The sequence below is a fragment of the Trichogramma pretiosum genome, unplaced genomic scaffold, assembly GCF_000599845.2.
Source record: "Trichogramma pretiosum strain Unisexual culture from Peru unplaced genomic scaffold, Tpre_2.0 scaffold156, whole genome shotgun sequence".
Taxonomy (NCBI): Eukaryota; Metazoa; Arthropoda; class Insecta; order Hymenoptera; family Trichogrammatidae; genus Trichogramma; species Trichogramma pretiosum.
In genome coordinates, this window is record NW_019641660.1 from 51,750 (window position 1) to 69,119 (window position 17,370).

At 44.1% G+C, this 17,370-nt stretch overlaps 1 protein-coding gene across 2 annotated transcripts in view; it reads right to left on the bottom strand.

Moving 5' to 3' along the window:
- The window catches only part of LOC106653769 (flocculation protein FLO11-like), a 76,094-nt gene that overhangs the window by 37,653 nt on the left and 21,071 nt on the right, over positions 1-17,370 (bottom strand). For both annotated transcript variants that reach the window (XM_014373332.2, XM_014373336.2), the window contains exon 2: positions 8,591-8,642. The gene's annotated coding sequence lies outside the window, so the exon portion shown is untranslated. The remainder of the gene's footprint in view (positions 1-8,590; positions 8,643-17,370) is intronic.

Genomic DNA, 17,370 nt, shown 5'->3' on the forward strand with positions numbered 1-17,370 from the left:
GGTTGCAGGGACGCTTGCCTCGGCGTTTGTGCGAGATTTGTGCACGCGCGTGAGACACATTTAAACGCATCTCGCGTTATTTTTTTATTTAATTTTTTTGTCTTTATATTTCATAACTCTTTTTCTGGAGTTTTTTGAAAATTCTATAAGGCAATTGCAAATGTATGTAATAAGTTTGCGTCGACGTTACATATAAATATTACGAAGCCGCATGTAATATATTAATACAACATGCCCCGAGAAAATGACCGCAACGCGTCGGCAAGATCCGTTTGATAATAATGTAATAAATAGATGCGGGGATAGGCCGCAATGGCACTATAATATATAATACGCGACGGAATTATAATGTCAAATATCCGGCGTTTACGTTCAATAATATGACGGATCGCGCGGATTGCGACACGACTGCACTACTGTACTATACCAGTATTATATATAGTGCGCCGATCTCTGCCATGGCGACAAAGAGAAATTGCTACTTAAATATATATTAGCTTATATAAATCGGGGCAACAGCGGCGGAGAGCTAGCTGGACGCAACGTCATCGAACGTAGAGCTCGCGACCAGATACACACAGACAGAACGAGAGAGGTAGAGAAGAAAAAATGACGTCGCGATCGAAGATCGACGTACTGCTGCTGCCCGTATATAATATATATTTTGTGTCGTGTGTTTTGTGTGTGTGTATGTGTGCACCTTCGCGTCTCTTTGTATTATATAGATCGAGCGCACTCGAGGCCAGGCGCGCGCGCGCGAGCGACAGCAGCAGCAGCAGCTCGAGTAGATTTTTTTGCGCTCTTCGAGTGTATCTTATTTTTTTTTTCTTACGTCTTCTCTTCTCTATCACGACGGCGAGAACCCGCGTGTACCACACATACACACACACACACACACACACACACACACATACACAGACGTCTCATACACGTGTACGCGCGCGATAGTAAGAAAGTCCTCTTTTGGTATCTCTTAAGTGTCACGAGGCGCATCGAGTCGAGGCTCTCGCGAAAAGTTCCACCCGACACACAAGAAACGATTCGATCCACGCGCAGCGCAGCACAGTACAGCACCGTGCACGTAGCACATAGCAGCATGGCACAGCATCATCACGCGCGCGGACTTTGAAGTATTTGGAAAAGTGTGCGCGCTGCTGCGGCCACAGTGGAGCTCGTGTGAATCAATACTGCACTACCGGGTGGAGGGCTGAGCCAGTGTAATGATGAGAAAAAAAAGTAAAAAAAGAAGAAAAAATGAAGGAAAATTGTGTAGCCGAGGAGGAGGACTCCGTATTATAGGTATATATGTTGGTTTCGACAAAAGTGCGCGCGTGCAAGTCCGTCTTTTTGACGACTCTCGACGTTGATTAAACTATCGAGTAAGAGAGAGAGAGCGAAAAAACTTCCGTGTCGTACTCCGCTGTGCGCTCATTGACTTTTTTCTCTCTCTCGACGTGTCGCGCGCGGAAAAAAGACACTCGATTGGCGTTTGAAAATGGATATAAAAACTAGGTTTCCTTCCATCGACACAGCAGCGAGATGCTGCTGCTGCTGCTGCTCTCTTTTCCAACAAATTTATCCCGCTGCAGTAGAGCGTTCGTACGAGTTTGACGGTACCGCGAATGAATTTTTGCAACTATCTCGAAAAACTGTATATAAAAGTATGAAAAGAAAGAGGTATAGGTCTCGCGTAATACGATCTATCAGTTAAAACGCAAGTCTTTTTCGCTACCCCCTATACGTATACGAGAGAGAGAGCTTGCACAAACAATCGCATGAAAGAACGCGCGCCTTATAATATACATACATTTATACCCACTCACATGGCCGCAGCAGCAACAGCAGCTGATAAAACAAACTTGCCGCTGCCGTCGCCACCGCCGCCGCTGTTTTCCAGAAATAGCAGTACGATGTGCGAAAGCTCGCGCCCGCGCGCATATAAACGTACACCGGTGTGTAGGATAAATAACGGAAGAAAGGAAGATGAAGCTCGATCGAAATATATATAAGTTACAATGTAAAAATATACCGCGGCGCGAGGCAGCGACGATGACGATGACCCGCGCGAGTGCGAGCTTCCGAATTGCGATGCGAGCTTTTTTTACAAAAAAAAAATTATCATTGTCAAGCGTTATTACGGCTCTGACGACGCGAGATTGCCATGGATTTCTTTTCTTTCGTCTTTCGTTCTCATTATACCCGCGTTTTTTCTTGATGCGCGCACATATATGAGTGCGAATTGCACAAATACTTCCGGTGCGGCCATGTGTAAGCGAGAGAAAGAGAGAAGATTGACCGAATGAAATTCTCGAGATGCGAATAAATGTGCGTCGGTGTTGTGCGTTGACGCCAGCAGCATGTGCGCGATACGCCGTGCGCACGAGACTATACACAAAACGTCGCGCGTATATACGCACGAGCTTTCGACGTGCAACATCAAATAATATATATCATAAAATGAAAATTCGTGAGTTGAGGCAATCTTCAGCCTTGACGAGGAATACTAGTGTGTGTGAGTGAATTAGTAAAAATTAAAAAAAAAGTTATTGACTCTATTTCCATCGAGTCCGGCACGTGTCTACAATAATAATGCACGGGACGGGGATGATAAATCTGAGCGTGTAAATATTTCGCAAGTCGTATATTATAATGTTATGCGAAAGCACAGAGCGGAGAGCCTGGAAAGTCGTCGTCGCCGGGTGCCGACGACTAGTCAAAATTATTACACCGTGCGGCGCGGTGGCGAGTCTTTTTATCGCTTTTTAGACGTTTTTTTATTTTATATTTATACGCATGTGTAGCAAACAAAATCGCGCAATATTTATATAATCATCCAAGAATCAGTAGCATAACAATTTTGTGTGTATAGATATACCCAAATGTACAGCTATTAAATCACGTCGTTGTGCTATATTTTATACCTTGTCGCTCGCGATCGAATTACACAAAAATCTAACAAGCGCGTTTCAATTCGCCGAGAGATAGGAGAGAGAGAGAGAAAGATGTTTGATTCATTCGACCTCGGGGGTCCATATAACAGCACAGTAGCATAGAGTCGAGTCGAAAGATAAAGGAGAAAAGGAGAAGCGAATAAATATTAAAAAAAAAGACAACAAAACTCGACACGTCGATTGATAGCGGGTTAAATGAGCAATAAATCGCGTGTGTACACGAAGGAAAATATTCGCTTAGTTTTTCGCGTAATACAAACATGATGTTATAATATAGCACGTGAACCGTACATATATAGGAGCACTAGCAGCACACACCATAAATGTGATCGCCTCGAGGCACAAGAGCAGAGGCCAATTCATCACGTTTGATAGAGACCCGTGTACGTGCACGAGTATGAAATTATCGCAATTTCCGGGTTCATCGGTTAGTAACGACGCGAATTTCATTATTATATATAAACACACACACGTACGCGCGCAACAGGATCGTTAAATCAAGCGTAAACAATAAAAGCTCGGCCCCCCTCGTCAGTGGAAAAACGTACATATAAGTCGAAAAAAAGCTCTCGCACGCGCGTATGGTATAAAAAATTAATTATGTTGTCTCCCGTACGTAAGCTCGATCAGCTATACGAAGGGGGAAGGCGGGGCACGAATCTCGGCAATTAAATCGCCCACTTCTCGATGTGAAATCTGCCTATGTATATAGCGAGGATCGAGATTATAATAATGAAAAATAAATAAACGAAAAAAAGAACGTACGGAGCCCGAGAGCGACAAAGCCTCTCGCGGCTTGGATCTCGACGTATAATGTGTGGGAAATGCACCTCCTAACGAACGGCGAGCGTTTTTCAACTTTGCCGACGACCAAGACTAAGACTAGGATGACGCCGCTTAGCGAAAGCGTGACTAGTTCTCCCTCTCTCTCTCCTATCCGCCTCCATATAGCGTGGATGATGTTATATACAGGCAGCCCTTTTGCCTCTCCGCGTGTATAAACACACACACAAACTCTATCCCATAGACAAAGATCATAGAAGCGATTCACGACTCTCTTGGCCGGGGCACACGAGAGAGAAATAGAGGAGAGAGTATATAAGCCAAGCTAAGCTGATCTTCTTAAGTGCATGAGAATATCTTGCGGGCTGAGAGAGAATTGGAGAGGCTAGCTATAGAGTTTATAGAGAGAGAGAGAGAGATTTTGCGCTAGGATAGACGACGACGACGACGACGACGGCGACTCAGCTAGGCGCTGGACTCTCTGTGTGTCATGCGCAGCATCGCTTCGTCCCTTCGTGCTCGAGCTGCAGCGCGCCGGTGATCGCGGCGAGGCATTTTCTAATATAAACGTTTCGAGCTCGGACGCGATGATAGTATGATGGATGGGATGTACACAATGTCCGAATTATTCGTTCTCGTATTATATATACGGAGGTCTTGCGCAGCACAATGCATATCTATCTCTATCCACTGTACGTATATGACTCGGGGTTCGACCTCTTTCTCATTGTCTTTTCTCTCTCCTTGGTTTAATCGTCGTCGTTATGTGTAGCTGCCTTTTGTGTGTGAGTGTGTGTGTGTGCTACGCGTTAGCAGCCGCCGACTGGCCGGTGCATGAACTGCACGTATGTCTAATACAATACTCCAATGTGGTCCATATTGTGTCCGTAATATCGACCAATATAACGCTGCTGTCCACAGAGCTGCGGAATGGTTTTTGTTACGCATTACATTAGATCGAGAGGAAGCCTATGTACATACATACGAGCACTAGAGAACTCGTAGTGATATATGTGCGACGACGACGACGGCTATGACCCACAAATGCTCTCTCTCTCGCTCGTCGGCGAAATATGTTACGCGCTGGAGTGCATGCTCCGGAGTACTGCGCAAAAGGAAACGACGAATGAAAAAAAAAAGGGAAAAAGAACGAATCGTAACGGGGAGAGAAAAATATGTAGTCACGAGTTTCACGAGCCTCTGTATAGTACGCAATAGTACTCTCTTATAAGCTCCTATTATGTTAGACTCAGGAAAACCACAACAACAACAACAACAGCAACAACAACGGTGAGCGCGAGATAACCCCGTATATAATATATAATATAGCTTATAGCGCACGTATACAGGCTTCATAGGCTCGGCGCTCTAAACCTGACATTGCTCGCGCGCTTATAGATGTAAGTATTGGCATCTCCCCCACACATACACACACGTACAAGCGCGATAAAGTAAGCGGCCAAAGGGAGTCTTAAATCTTTCGTGCGCAGAGGCTACGCACACAGGGCTACACAACAACATCGCGCCGCAGCCGCAGGCTAATTGAAACGGGTGGCACTACCTATATATGTATATAGTCTCTTTCTCTTTCTCTCTCTCTCTTGACGGCGCGTATATGCTAGTGGGAATTCGTGCAACACACATACACACACGTATGTGCTCGCGCCTGGGAGATAAGGTGATTTACTCGGTGTGCCTTTTACGGGCCCTTACGGACGCTATGTAGCTCTATGTGTGTGTGTGTCGCACCCCCTCTCCGTTCCTACAAGCTTTTCTCATTTTCTCTATTACATTATTATGTACGTACTATACGCAGGCAGCGCACATCGAAATTCTCAGCCGTTGCTTTTGTTGTTTTACGCTAATTTTAGGTTCGGTCGAGTTGCACTCGTATATGTATACTATAGAATTTACAATGTGCCATACACTCGGTCAGTTTCTCTCTCTAGTTGAAAAAGCTCGGCATAATAATCTCTAGCCCGCGAGCTTTTTTTTCTCTCTCGATGGCTCTCGTTATCGCATCGAAGCGCTGTATATACCATTGGGTAAAAGTAGGATACACGTATACGCACGCGCTGATTATTACTGCGCGATCCGTGCAATTAATACGTGCACTTTGAAGAACGCCATTTCACACAGACATAGAGATAGAAAGAGAGAGAGATGTATCGATCGGATTATTAACGAGCCCGAGTCACGATATATCGAGCCGAGTCACGATTCAATTATGAAAAATCCCCATCGGAGTACAGCAGCAGCAGCCACTCGCGCTTATATACCTGCAGTACCTGTATATAATACACACACAACAGCAACAGCAATAGCAACAACAACGCGCAAGTTGTTATTGTATATATAACAGAGTGTGTCGGGCGCCGGGCACCGGGAAAACTTGTATATTATACGCGCGCCGCCGCCGCCGCCGCGGCACACACGGGGAGGCGACGGCGTCGGCAGCAGTCGTTGAATCGAGATTACTGCAGGCGCGAGAGCGAGCACGGCGAACGGGCGCGCATTGGGCGAACAAAAAGTATATACGTATTGATGATGGTGGAAAGGAGCAGCAGCAGCAGCGCATACGAAGGTCTCTCTGTGTTGTACAACACGTGTATAAATTGCCGATATGAGCTGCTGCTGCTGTTGCCGGCGCGTGTTGCAGTGCAGGAGTGTATTTATTATATATTGGTGGCGCCGAGTGCACAATTTACTGGCGACATCGGTCTGAATAATCAAAAATTGAACGATTTTCATCGTGAATGATCGCGTGTGTGCGCGCACGTATGTATAATATACGTGTGGCGACGGCGGCCGCGCATTGACGCAGGTACACACATTCAGGTATATATGGGTATATAAGAAAGCTCCCTTTTTCTCGTCCACGTGTGTGTGTGTGTATCGTAACGAGCTCTCGTGGGATGTCCGTACGCACACCTTTATATACGTTATCTCGCTCGAGGGTTAAAAGAAAAGAAGCTGTGGCGTGGCTGCCGCTGCAGGTATGTATAATACAGCAAGAAAGGAGGAGCATCTCGTTTACTAATTCAGGAGGGAGTTAAGTGGCTCGCCAGGAGGAAGCTCGTTTGAACTTTGACACCAAAGTGCTGGTGGTGGCACTATATGTATATACCGTTGAGTGCTGCCCCTTTCTCCGTGCATATAGCCACCATGAATTTTTGACGAAAATATATTATACCCCTGGCCTGCGGAGAGAAAGCGATGCGTGTGTTATAGGTAAAGGGTAAGCGCCCTCGCAAGCTCGAAAGCTCCGAAATTGCGCACAGCCGAAAAGACGGCCGAGCGAGCGAGCCAGCGCCGCGGCGCACAACTGGTAATTGTCAAACATTCCCACACCGAAACAATGGGGACAAAAGCCGCGCACGAGTCTTTTGCCAGTGTTTAATGTCAAGTATTTTTTAGCGGCTTATAGAGGCGTCAGAGAGCAGCTGAGAAAGGGAAAGAGAGAACAATATAATAAAGCGACAGTCGAGGTGAAAAAAGGATTTAGAGCGCGCGCGCGCGCGCGAAATTACGAAAAAAAAATCCATACACAGCAACTGCAGCGGTGCGCATGGCAGCGTATACGTATACATTGTAAAAGCTGCGCAGTGCAGCGCAATAAATATATCTTCAACAAAAAAAAAGAAGAAAAGAGAAAAGAGGTATTAAAAAGGGCAAAAAGCCAAGAAAAGAAACGAGCGAGCGCCGAAAGAAGAGTCGAGCCGAGTTCCTGCGAGGAAAAATTACTGCAGGTGAGAGAGCTTGTGATTAGAGGCGCGCGCGCGTTGCCAGCGTAATATATAATAAGGCGTTATATTTTTACCTGCATTTCGTTGGATATTGAATTTTCTCCCGTGCAAAGTCGACAACGTCATCTCGCGTAGAGACTCGTTAATTTTCTTTCACACGTCAGTTACGTTTTTTTTTCTGACAAAATTTCAATTTTTCGCGCGAGTCAACGCGCTGACGATGAGAACATTATTATATATTTATCTATACACACTCTGTACGCCCTGATACCCGCCCTTCGCGCTAATACGAATCAAACGAGGCAATCGCATGCCGCGGCATTACAGTTTTCAATTTTCCATTGTTCGGCCGGGGCAGCAGCAGCAGCAGCAGCAGCAGCAGCGAAACTCGATTTGCAGTTTGAAAAGATGCACAGCTCCGCGCAAAAGAAATGCAATTTTCAAGCGAGCGAGCGAGTTTCAAGCGCGCGAGACCCACAAGCGCCTTTTCGAACGATTTAATACCAGCCTGCCGCGTGCAGCAGCAGCAGCAGCAGTCCGACGCAGCGGCGGCGAGCGAGAGCTGTCTTTGTCTACGCGCGCGCACGAGAGAAGAAAGGGAACGAGAACGCGAGAGAGAGAGAGAGAGACAGAGAGAAAGACGCGCGAGGTATATACAAGCATTCGGTGTGCGGTTGTGCAGCGGGGCTTTTTTCTTTCTCCCGGTCAGCTGTCAATTTCGTTTTCCGTCTTAAAAAAAAGAAAGGAAAAAAAAAAAGAAAGAAAAGTCCGAGGGAAAGGAAAATAGCCATTGGGCTCCGCAAAAGTAGCCGCAGCGCAGATCCCATCTCTCGAGATCCCGAATTCTTGAAACGTCGACGTCCCAGTACTACTACTACTTGCTGCACGTCGTCTACATGTAAAATAATATTACATGCGGGGGGCGCTCTGACGTGTACACGCGCGGCGCGCTTGTCCGAGGGATTCTCGAGACACGCGCGTATCTAGTTTTGGCTTTACCCGCGCAATATAACTTTTCTGTATATATCTGGACGTGTACGCGCGCGGATAAGTCGCGATGGAAAAGCCAAAGTGTATTTTTATTGCGAGAAATATTGAAAGATAACTTACCATTTGAATTGCTGGCGTAAGACGCGCTGCTGATCGCTGACTCGTTGGTAATCTGCAACAAACGATAAACAATATAATAAAAAATACGTCGTTTTTGTTTTTGTTTTTGCATTTTGAAAAAAAACGGAGTCGAGAATCATAAAGGTAATACTAAAGCTTCGAGTTGCGGTTACTCTCGAGTAGTATAGTGGCGCACTCGAAAAACACTTCGACGTAACTTTCTCACGTACTTGACTGAAAAACCTAATTATAATTTACGAGGGTCCGATTCGCTCGCGATCGTCGAGAGATACCTGTGTCATGGTGCTTGAAAAAAAAACGTCGAGCGTCTTTCTCCAAGAGGAAAAACATACGAATAAAAACATAGATAACCTGTCGAAAGGCTAAACAACAACAACAACAACAACAACAACGACAACAATAACAACAACAGCCACGACGACGAGGAGCCAAACTCGATTATCTCAATAGAAAAGATGCTGCTAGCGCATGTGAACACACACACACAGAGAAGACCGAGATAGATAGAGAGAGAAGCTCGCGTACGCTGACCCCCTCTGCACTCCGCTACCGAGCGCGCGAGATAATACCGCGAGACTGCATACACACACATGCACACACACGCTATAACACACAGAGAGAGTACGCGATGGGAAGTTGGCTGCACGCGTACGGCGACTGATCGCGGCATTGGTTCAGGAAAACAGTGTCAGTGACCGACAGCCTAAGGCCATTACTGCAGCTCGTGTGTATGTGTGTGCGCATATGTGTGTGCGCGCGAACATCGCGTCACGAGAGTGTATATGTATATAATGCACGTAATGGAACGCGAACGTAAGTAGCAGCAGCAGCAGCGGCGATCGCATTCGACGTTCGATGATCATAGTCGGAGCAGGAAAAGTTTTTGTGCCGATGATGATCGGCAGCGAACGAGACACATTGAGGAGCGCTATATATTACATACATACAAATATTATATGTATTACAGGTGTTTGTCCGTCTGTCTGTCTGCTGTTTGTCCATGCCAAAGCTCATCATTTATTATTCGCGTGGCAGGACTATCGAGCAGAGACGACGACGACGACGATCGTTTGATTTCGAGGATTTCACTTCTTGCTTATAATTAATAGCAACTTTCCATTATGTACATACTCGAACATGGGGTATGAGTTTGTGTATGCCTCGCGCGTGGATAACGTCTAAACGAAAGCGATTCGTCGTATGGCATATGTATATTGAAATTTCCTCGTATATGCTACAGCGTCGATTATTATTAGGTCGAGACGAGCATCGCGAAATTGTAAATATTTATACATTGCGCAACTCGAGTAAAATATCGATGGTCTTCTCGCTGTCAAAAAAAAAAAATCATCGATAGATCGCTTGCTTCTTACAGCAGGTATACAATTCATCAAAATAAAAAAATCGTCTACAGCGGATTTCTCGGCTAACTATATATAACTGCGTTTATACACGAGTTTAGCAGCTACTTAGACGAGATGGACTTTTCACTTCTGTAAAAAGCTAATTTATGTGTGTTAGCGGTGATGATCCACTAATGTTTTTTGACGAGAGCCATTATATGATTTTTTTGTGCGCGCCCGCGAAATTTCACTCTTACTTATTTATATTGCGCACTCGCGAGGAGTACGAGGGAGATAAGAGGGAAGAAAAAGAGAGAAAGAAAGAGAGAGAAATCCATCCAGCAGCATCAACAGCAGCGAAAACGAATATAACTTTTGATTGCGCTTGGCATATAATACGGAGTCGCGATGCGTATAAAAAGAAGAGAAAAAAAGCACACAGCGCTCGTCGAAAATGTATGTCGGCCACGCGTATAATAAAACCCGTGCACGAGAATATATATTACATATTTATAATGGCACGAGGCTCGAAAATGTCACTGGATCAGTTTCTCCGTAATACAGAGCGATATTATAGGTATATGCGCGAGAACTAATCCTCGATACTTTGCAAAAGCTAACACACGCGGAGAGTCGCAAATTACGAATTACGCGACCCGAAGCGCGCGACAATGCAATTTTCTCTGAGCTGCCCCGTGCATCGGATTATCCTAATGCCTAGTGTGTGTATGCGTGTGATGATCTTTGGACAAGTGCGCCGCGAGCTTTACATTATCACCGCGCGGATTATATTATTTATTTCACGGGCTCGCGAGCATCGATGAAAAGTGCGCGCCCGAGAAGCAGAGGACGCGAATTATAATTTACGCGACGAGTATGTAAAAGAGAGCGAATTATAAACAACCGAGCGCGTTGTATACGAGTGAGCCAAATAGGAATCGGCCCGCGTGCATTATAACGTATGTATGCAACAGCACACACGGATCGAAGGAAAAACGAGTTTGTAAATTTGGAAGATTTTTAAACTCTTTTTCATTCTTTTTTCTTTTACTTTAACTTAATTCACGATCAGTCGTGTAAGATATCATTTTTTCTCTTTTTCTCTCTTTCTTAGCGTTGTAATTGTATACACCACAAACACACACAGACACACATGTGTGTACCTGGCGCGCGTTAAGCATGGCGAGGCCAGCGGTAGATTTTAATTTGAAAGTGGGTTAAGAGCCATGTCGTATTATATACACGGCCTTATAATGTATGAACTGCTGTAGTATGTGTGTTTGTGTGTATATTCATGCTGCTGCCGCGACACATATAAATGTACCATCATCGACACCGAAGCGCGTCAAATTTATGATTTTTCCATAATACATGATATCGACAGGCACACACTATATCCGACCGAAAAAAAAACCGCCGAACAACGCAAGATTTTACTCGTTTTACTCGAGACGAGTACATGAAAATGTACACACGAATCCATTTGTCAAATTTAAATGTGTGTATACCTATCGGGGCGCGATTTATTCGACACTCACGCCCGAGGTCTACCACACACATATCCGAAATCGAGATTGGTATAAATACAGTCGAGTTTTTTCAAAAACGTGCGTGGCCTAATTTTTGAAAATTCTCGGAAAAATATACATCGCTTTTATGAGTAACCCGTATGAAAATCTTTGACGAATTTCATGAATTTTTTTCTTTTCAATTTTTTGCCTGTAATCGTTCGTTTAGTTCATCTCTTGCTGACTACAAAAAGGTGATTCAAGTTGCAAGTATGAGCTTTTCGTTTTCAAAGTGAAAGAGAAAAAATTTCCTCGATGCCTTTTTTATCGGATCAGATTAATGCTCAGAATGACGAAACTTTTTCCTCTATTTACAACATTTCACGCGACATTTTTCGTCCATTTACACGCGATTTTTCCATATTCCGGGTTTTGGAAGAAACTCGCATAATGTGGTCGCGCATATTTTTTATAAAACTAAAAAATTGACCGATATAAATTTATATAAATGACACTCATGGGTGACAACGGCGCGATTAGAAAGTGCGAGACAATCGGCGTGTTATACATTGTAATGTATACACGTCCGGACGAGACGCGCATGCATTACGCGTCGGCGTGACGTACATTATGCGTGCGTCGGAAGAAAGACAGAAAAAAAGCGTCAACGAAAGACGCGAGTTTCGTTTTCTTGCGACACGATATTTTATATTATATATTTATAGCACAATCCGAGCGCGCAAAAGTCAGCGCGTGCGATGCGGATGCATTTCTCAAATTGCACGAGAGTTCGCTAAAAAAGAAAAAAAAAAATAATAAAAATGCAGTCGGTGACAGTATAATAAAGTCGAAACTTATTCGCGCCCGAACGGAACACGCGACGTACAATAATACATAAAGCTCCTTGCGCGTGCGTCGAAAAATCTAAATGTATAAAATCAGCAACGGTAGCCGCAATAATTCATTTTTTTAATGTCAATAATATATACTCGGTAGCGCAGACGCACTTTTGTTATTTATACGTGTGTTTTGGAAAGCCCGACGAGCTTGATGTATGTATACATAAATATGTGCGCCGCGGATAAACATATCGGCAGCAACGAACTCTCTTGTTTTTCTAGGCCCACGCGGACCGTCGCGCGCCAAAACAACTCGTAAATCGTCGATCGCGCAATTATTGACCCACGCGAGAGACGATCAGACGCAACAATTATCGCGTGTTGAGTGTATCATGATGTATATAGCGTAAGAAAGGAGAACGCAACAAACATCGACGATCTGATAAACAAGTGAAAGAGAGGCGAGAGAGAGAGAAAGCAAGAAAGAGAGAGAGATATCGTCTCGATCGGCGCGAATGCAGCTTGCAACGCATATCGCGATAATTATCATCATAACACGATGATCTCTGCAGATTTGGCACTTCGACCTATACACGCGGGCATGATGTGCAAATTGGCCCACTTCTGGGTGGTCTGGTCCGTACAACATATACAACATATAATATAAAATATCGCGATGATCCTCCCGTTCTAGTTCTCCTCGACTGTGTATAATGCACTTTCGCGTCTGCGATGGCATATTTACTCGCGCGCGCGGGTATATCGCGCACGAGGATCGTAAAAGGGCGGCCGTATGTGTGTTAATTGAAGAAAAGTACGATTTTATTCTTTCGGCGAAAAACTTTTTAATCGATGGACCACGACTCCTCTATATAAATATATAAAAATTACGCGCGTGAAGCGTACCGGCCGTTAATTGCGATTGCCGTTATCGCGGCGCATAATATAACGTATACAATAATACGTGTATATTATAAAGCTGCACACCGCGCCGCAAGCAGCAGCGCAAAATTCCGTCGTGTGCTCTTCTCTCCCGGTATATACAACGGGAGATCCGCGAGCTTGTCAATATAATATCCTATAATGCCCAGGCGTGCGCATATAACTCAATTAATGAATTTTTTTTCAATTTATTCGCAACCTATATACCCTTTTTATAGATCGTATACAAAAAAAAAAGAGGAAAAATGGGTTGACTTTAATCGAGGAGTAAAAGTATACCCATTATTCGAGCTACCCACTGCGGTAACTGTATACCCGCGTAAATATATTACGCACGAAGTGCAAGCGCGAAAAGACGGATTTCTTTCTCTGGCTATATTCTCGTGCTGCATATAACCGAATGTTAGAATGTTGTGCGCGGAAACGTGTATAAACCTACCCCCCACGCGACAAATCGAGTCTTATCGGCGGCTAATCCTCCTTCTCCTCCTCCTCCTCCTCCTCCTCCTCCTCCTCCTCGCGAGAAAGCATCGAATATATTTTACAAGTCTAATCTGTGCTATGTGGTGTTCGTGCCGGTGTGCGCGTGTATATAGGAAGAAATTACCCACACGATTTTACACTCGGACGCGTACACGTACACATACACACGTGTAATATGTGTACCTATAATATAAAGCTTTATATATAAATTCGAGGGAAATAGCGAAAGTAATCGGTGCTCGAGCTTCGATGCTTTTATCGGTTTTAAAGGCGCATAATACGCGCGCGAGATTAGCCGCGGCATATAATGTTCAGCTTTTATATATCGCCAGCGGGGCCTAATATTGTAACGGCTTAATCTTCTTATAAATGCTTATACACGTGGGTATACACTTATACACGAGCGAATCGTATAAATATTCCAGTTAGCGCGGAGAATTTCGACCAAAAAAGTTTTACTTTCACCGAAATATATATAACATCGAGATTCGTATCCTTTTTTTTTGTTGCTAATCGAGCGTTTTCTTCGTAAAATAGGGAATTAGGTGATATCATGGACAGGACATTTTAACGACGTAATCTCGTGTAATATGAATCCAACTTCATTCACGCGTGCGACGTTGTGCGCCTTTTTACGCGGAAACTAGTAGTAGTAGTAGCTTTATACTACGATGTATTATGTGACCAGCTCGTAGTCGAACTTTTGATTAGTCGATCGATCGATCTATACACGCGAAACAGTAATTCCATTCATGAATTATATTAGCTCAGAGAGAGAGAGAGATCTGCACACGCTCGTATACACGTGTGTATTAAGCGCCAATTTCGAAGAAATCATTCACCAGAGGCAGCGCACAGGGCTCTACATCAGCATCAGCGGAACCCCCGCGATTACGCAACGTCGAATGAATTTGCTTCGTAGATAGCTGCCACTGCTGCTGCCAATGATTCATTTCGTCTTGCTCGCTCTGTGTTTTTTCTACGTCTGATCTACTGATGTTTATATGCGACGATTTAATTTCTCGGCGCACTTTTATAGGGATCCATTAACGCATAAATATATATATTTTTTAATATTTATCTAACGATTTATCGATCGTACGACTACAGCCCGACGCAGCGCGGCTGATGCGCGGGGCTATATCATAATATCTATAATAAACGCCGAGTGCGTATCTCCGAGCACGTTTACGGTTGTTCGAGATATTTTACAAGACGAAACACACATACGCACGCACGCACACACACATCCTTTGCGCAATAGGCCATTAATTATATCGGCTTGTCGGGCGCAATATTAAAACGTACCTCGGCCGCGTGTGTGCAGATTCTATAAAGACGAGTCGGTGCATAGAGAGATTACGGGCTAACATTACGCTTAGAAGCTTAGAGTAACGAAGGCATTTCGTCTTTGTCCAATTTTCCAATGCGCATTTAACGATATTAACAAAGCGCGCGTGGTACGTTACGGCGCGTGAGAAAAGACAGAAGCCCGTATACATAAATGCGTATTTAGAGATATTTATGCGTGTCCTTCGAGAGCTGCCTATATAAGCTTTTGCGAATTTTATTATTATACATATTATTGTGTATTGGTACACGCGGCATTAGACGCGCAAGCTCTTATAGCTGGAGTAATTAATCGATGATTCAGTAGCAGCAGCAGCAGCAGCAGCGACGACTACGACTACGACGATGATGAAGAAAAAAAAAAGAGTAAAACGTAGATTAGGAGGGAGGAAGACCAAGAAGAAGAGTATAAGAGGAGAAAAGTAATAAATACAATTATCATTTTGCGGAACTCACGAGATGATGCGGCGGTGGCGCAGATCGCGAGGCACACATCGCCCCTGCGCGAGAGCACAATGACTCAATATCTCGCGCACATATATAAACACGTGTGCGACGCACTCACAGCACACTAAAACCACCGTTCGGATATATATATATATAATATATATAATTTATTATATCGCGAACTCTCGCACGATGTATCTAGCATCAACAAGTGTCGTTGTGACGGTTGTTGTGTGCTATACGTCACGCAGCGGCAACAGTGAGCTTTGTTAGAGAAACGCGCAGCTTTTTTTATATTTATATTAGTTTACGAGCGCGCCAATGCGCGATTTAAATCACTCGTTCGCACAGAGAACTTACAAGTACACACGTCACTGTAGATACATAATTGCACACACACACAAAACTCAGCAACAATTTATAAACGACGATCGGAAGCACAATTTCGGTGACGCACACTTATATCGTACACAAACGCTTGTCGCGCATTTCCCATACGGAGAAATATGTAGGTAACTCGTGCGTATATCGAACGGAACGTACTTGTACGTATATGTATAATAACGCGTCCGGACTGGGTCGCGATCGAACTTGTATTATTTCACCACATACGTCTCGTGGAAGATAATATACATTTGCCATATATTTGCCTCTCTCTCTCTCTCCGCGCAGCAGTCCCTCTCTTCCTCCTCGATCCGGGGGGACCTTTCTCTCTTTCTCTCTCTCTCACTGCGTACATAAATCATCGCTATAACCACACACGCTCGGCCGCTAATCAGAAGACCACCCGATGAATAAACATTTCTATATATTATAATCGCTGTGGCGAACGCGCGCACCGAGTTATACAATATTATCTGGCTCCGAGAAAGTGTCCCACGGCTTTTTCGTGCGTATATATGTAATATACATTATCGCGTTGTATATGCCGTGCTTCTGCTGCTGCTGTGCGTGACACGGGTTTAAATCCGTTTAGAAAGAAGCGAGATTCGAATCGCGAGCTCGGGAACTCGAGAACAGGTGGACGCGATTGTCGAGGAGAGATATTGTACTTATTTAAGTTTTGAAGCGGATGCATGCACGTATAATGCGGCGTGACTTGAACTTGAACATATACTAAAAACTAGAAAATCAAGAATTTTTCTTTCCTTTTTATCAACTTCGAGGATCTTTCATAAGTTCCAAATTTAATTGACGATCGAGAGCACGTGAATCATATTTTGTCTTAGTTATAACTCGCATGAAATAAAAATATTTACGTATACGAGCGTAGAGTTACGAAGTTCTCGGGGTACATGTGTGATTCTTGCGCTGTGCAGATCGGGCACTCGTTCGTATACATATAAAAAGCGATGCGTATCTCCGGTGCGCATTCCCAGTGCATTCATAATACGCGCATTTAATAATATAAGGCTATATTATATTACGAATATTCGTTGTTCGTAAAACCATACGCATATACACGCAGTGGAGATCGACCTTGGTCACGTGTTTTTCTTTTTTTTTTTCTTTACCACGATCGGCTTGTCACAATTGATCATCGCGCGATGTTCATCGCACTTGTAATTTTTTTTTTTATCGCGCTTTTTTTTAGACGCGCATCGTTCATTATTATACACTCCATTGATCGCGGCGCGCGCGCACAGGGTGAAACGGCAAATTTTACTATCGAACGCGCTATATAAGTCCTTTTTATTATTATTTATCCGTATAGTAAAATAGGCACTAAAAATGACGAAGGATGAGTTCATAGCCTATGGTATAATATTGCGCAATAGCTGTATAATAATATAATATAGTCGTGCAGCGGCCACGGCTCATCGTCAGGGTGTTCTAAGAAATAGCAT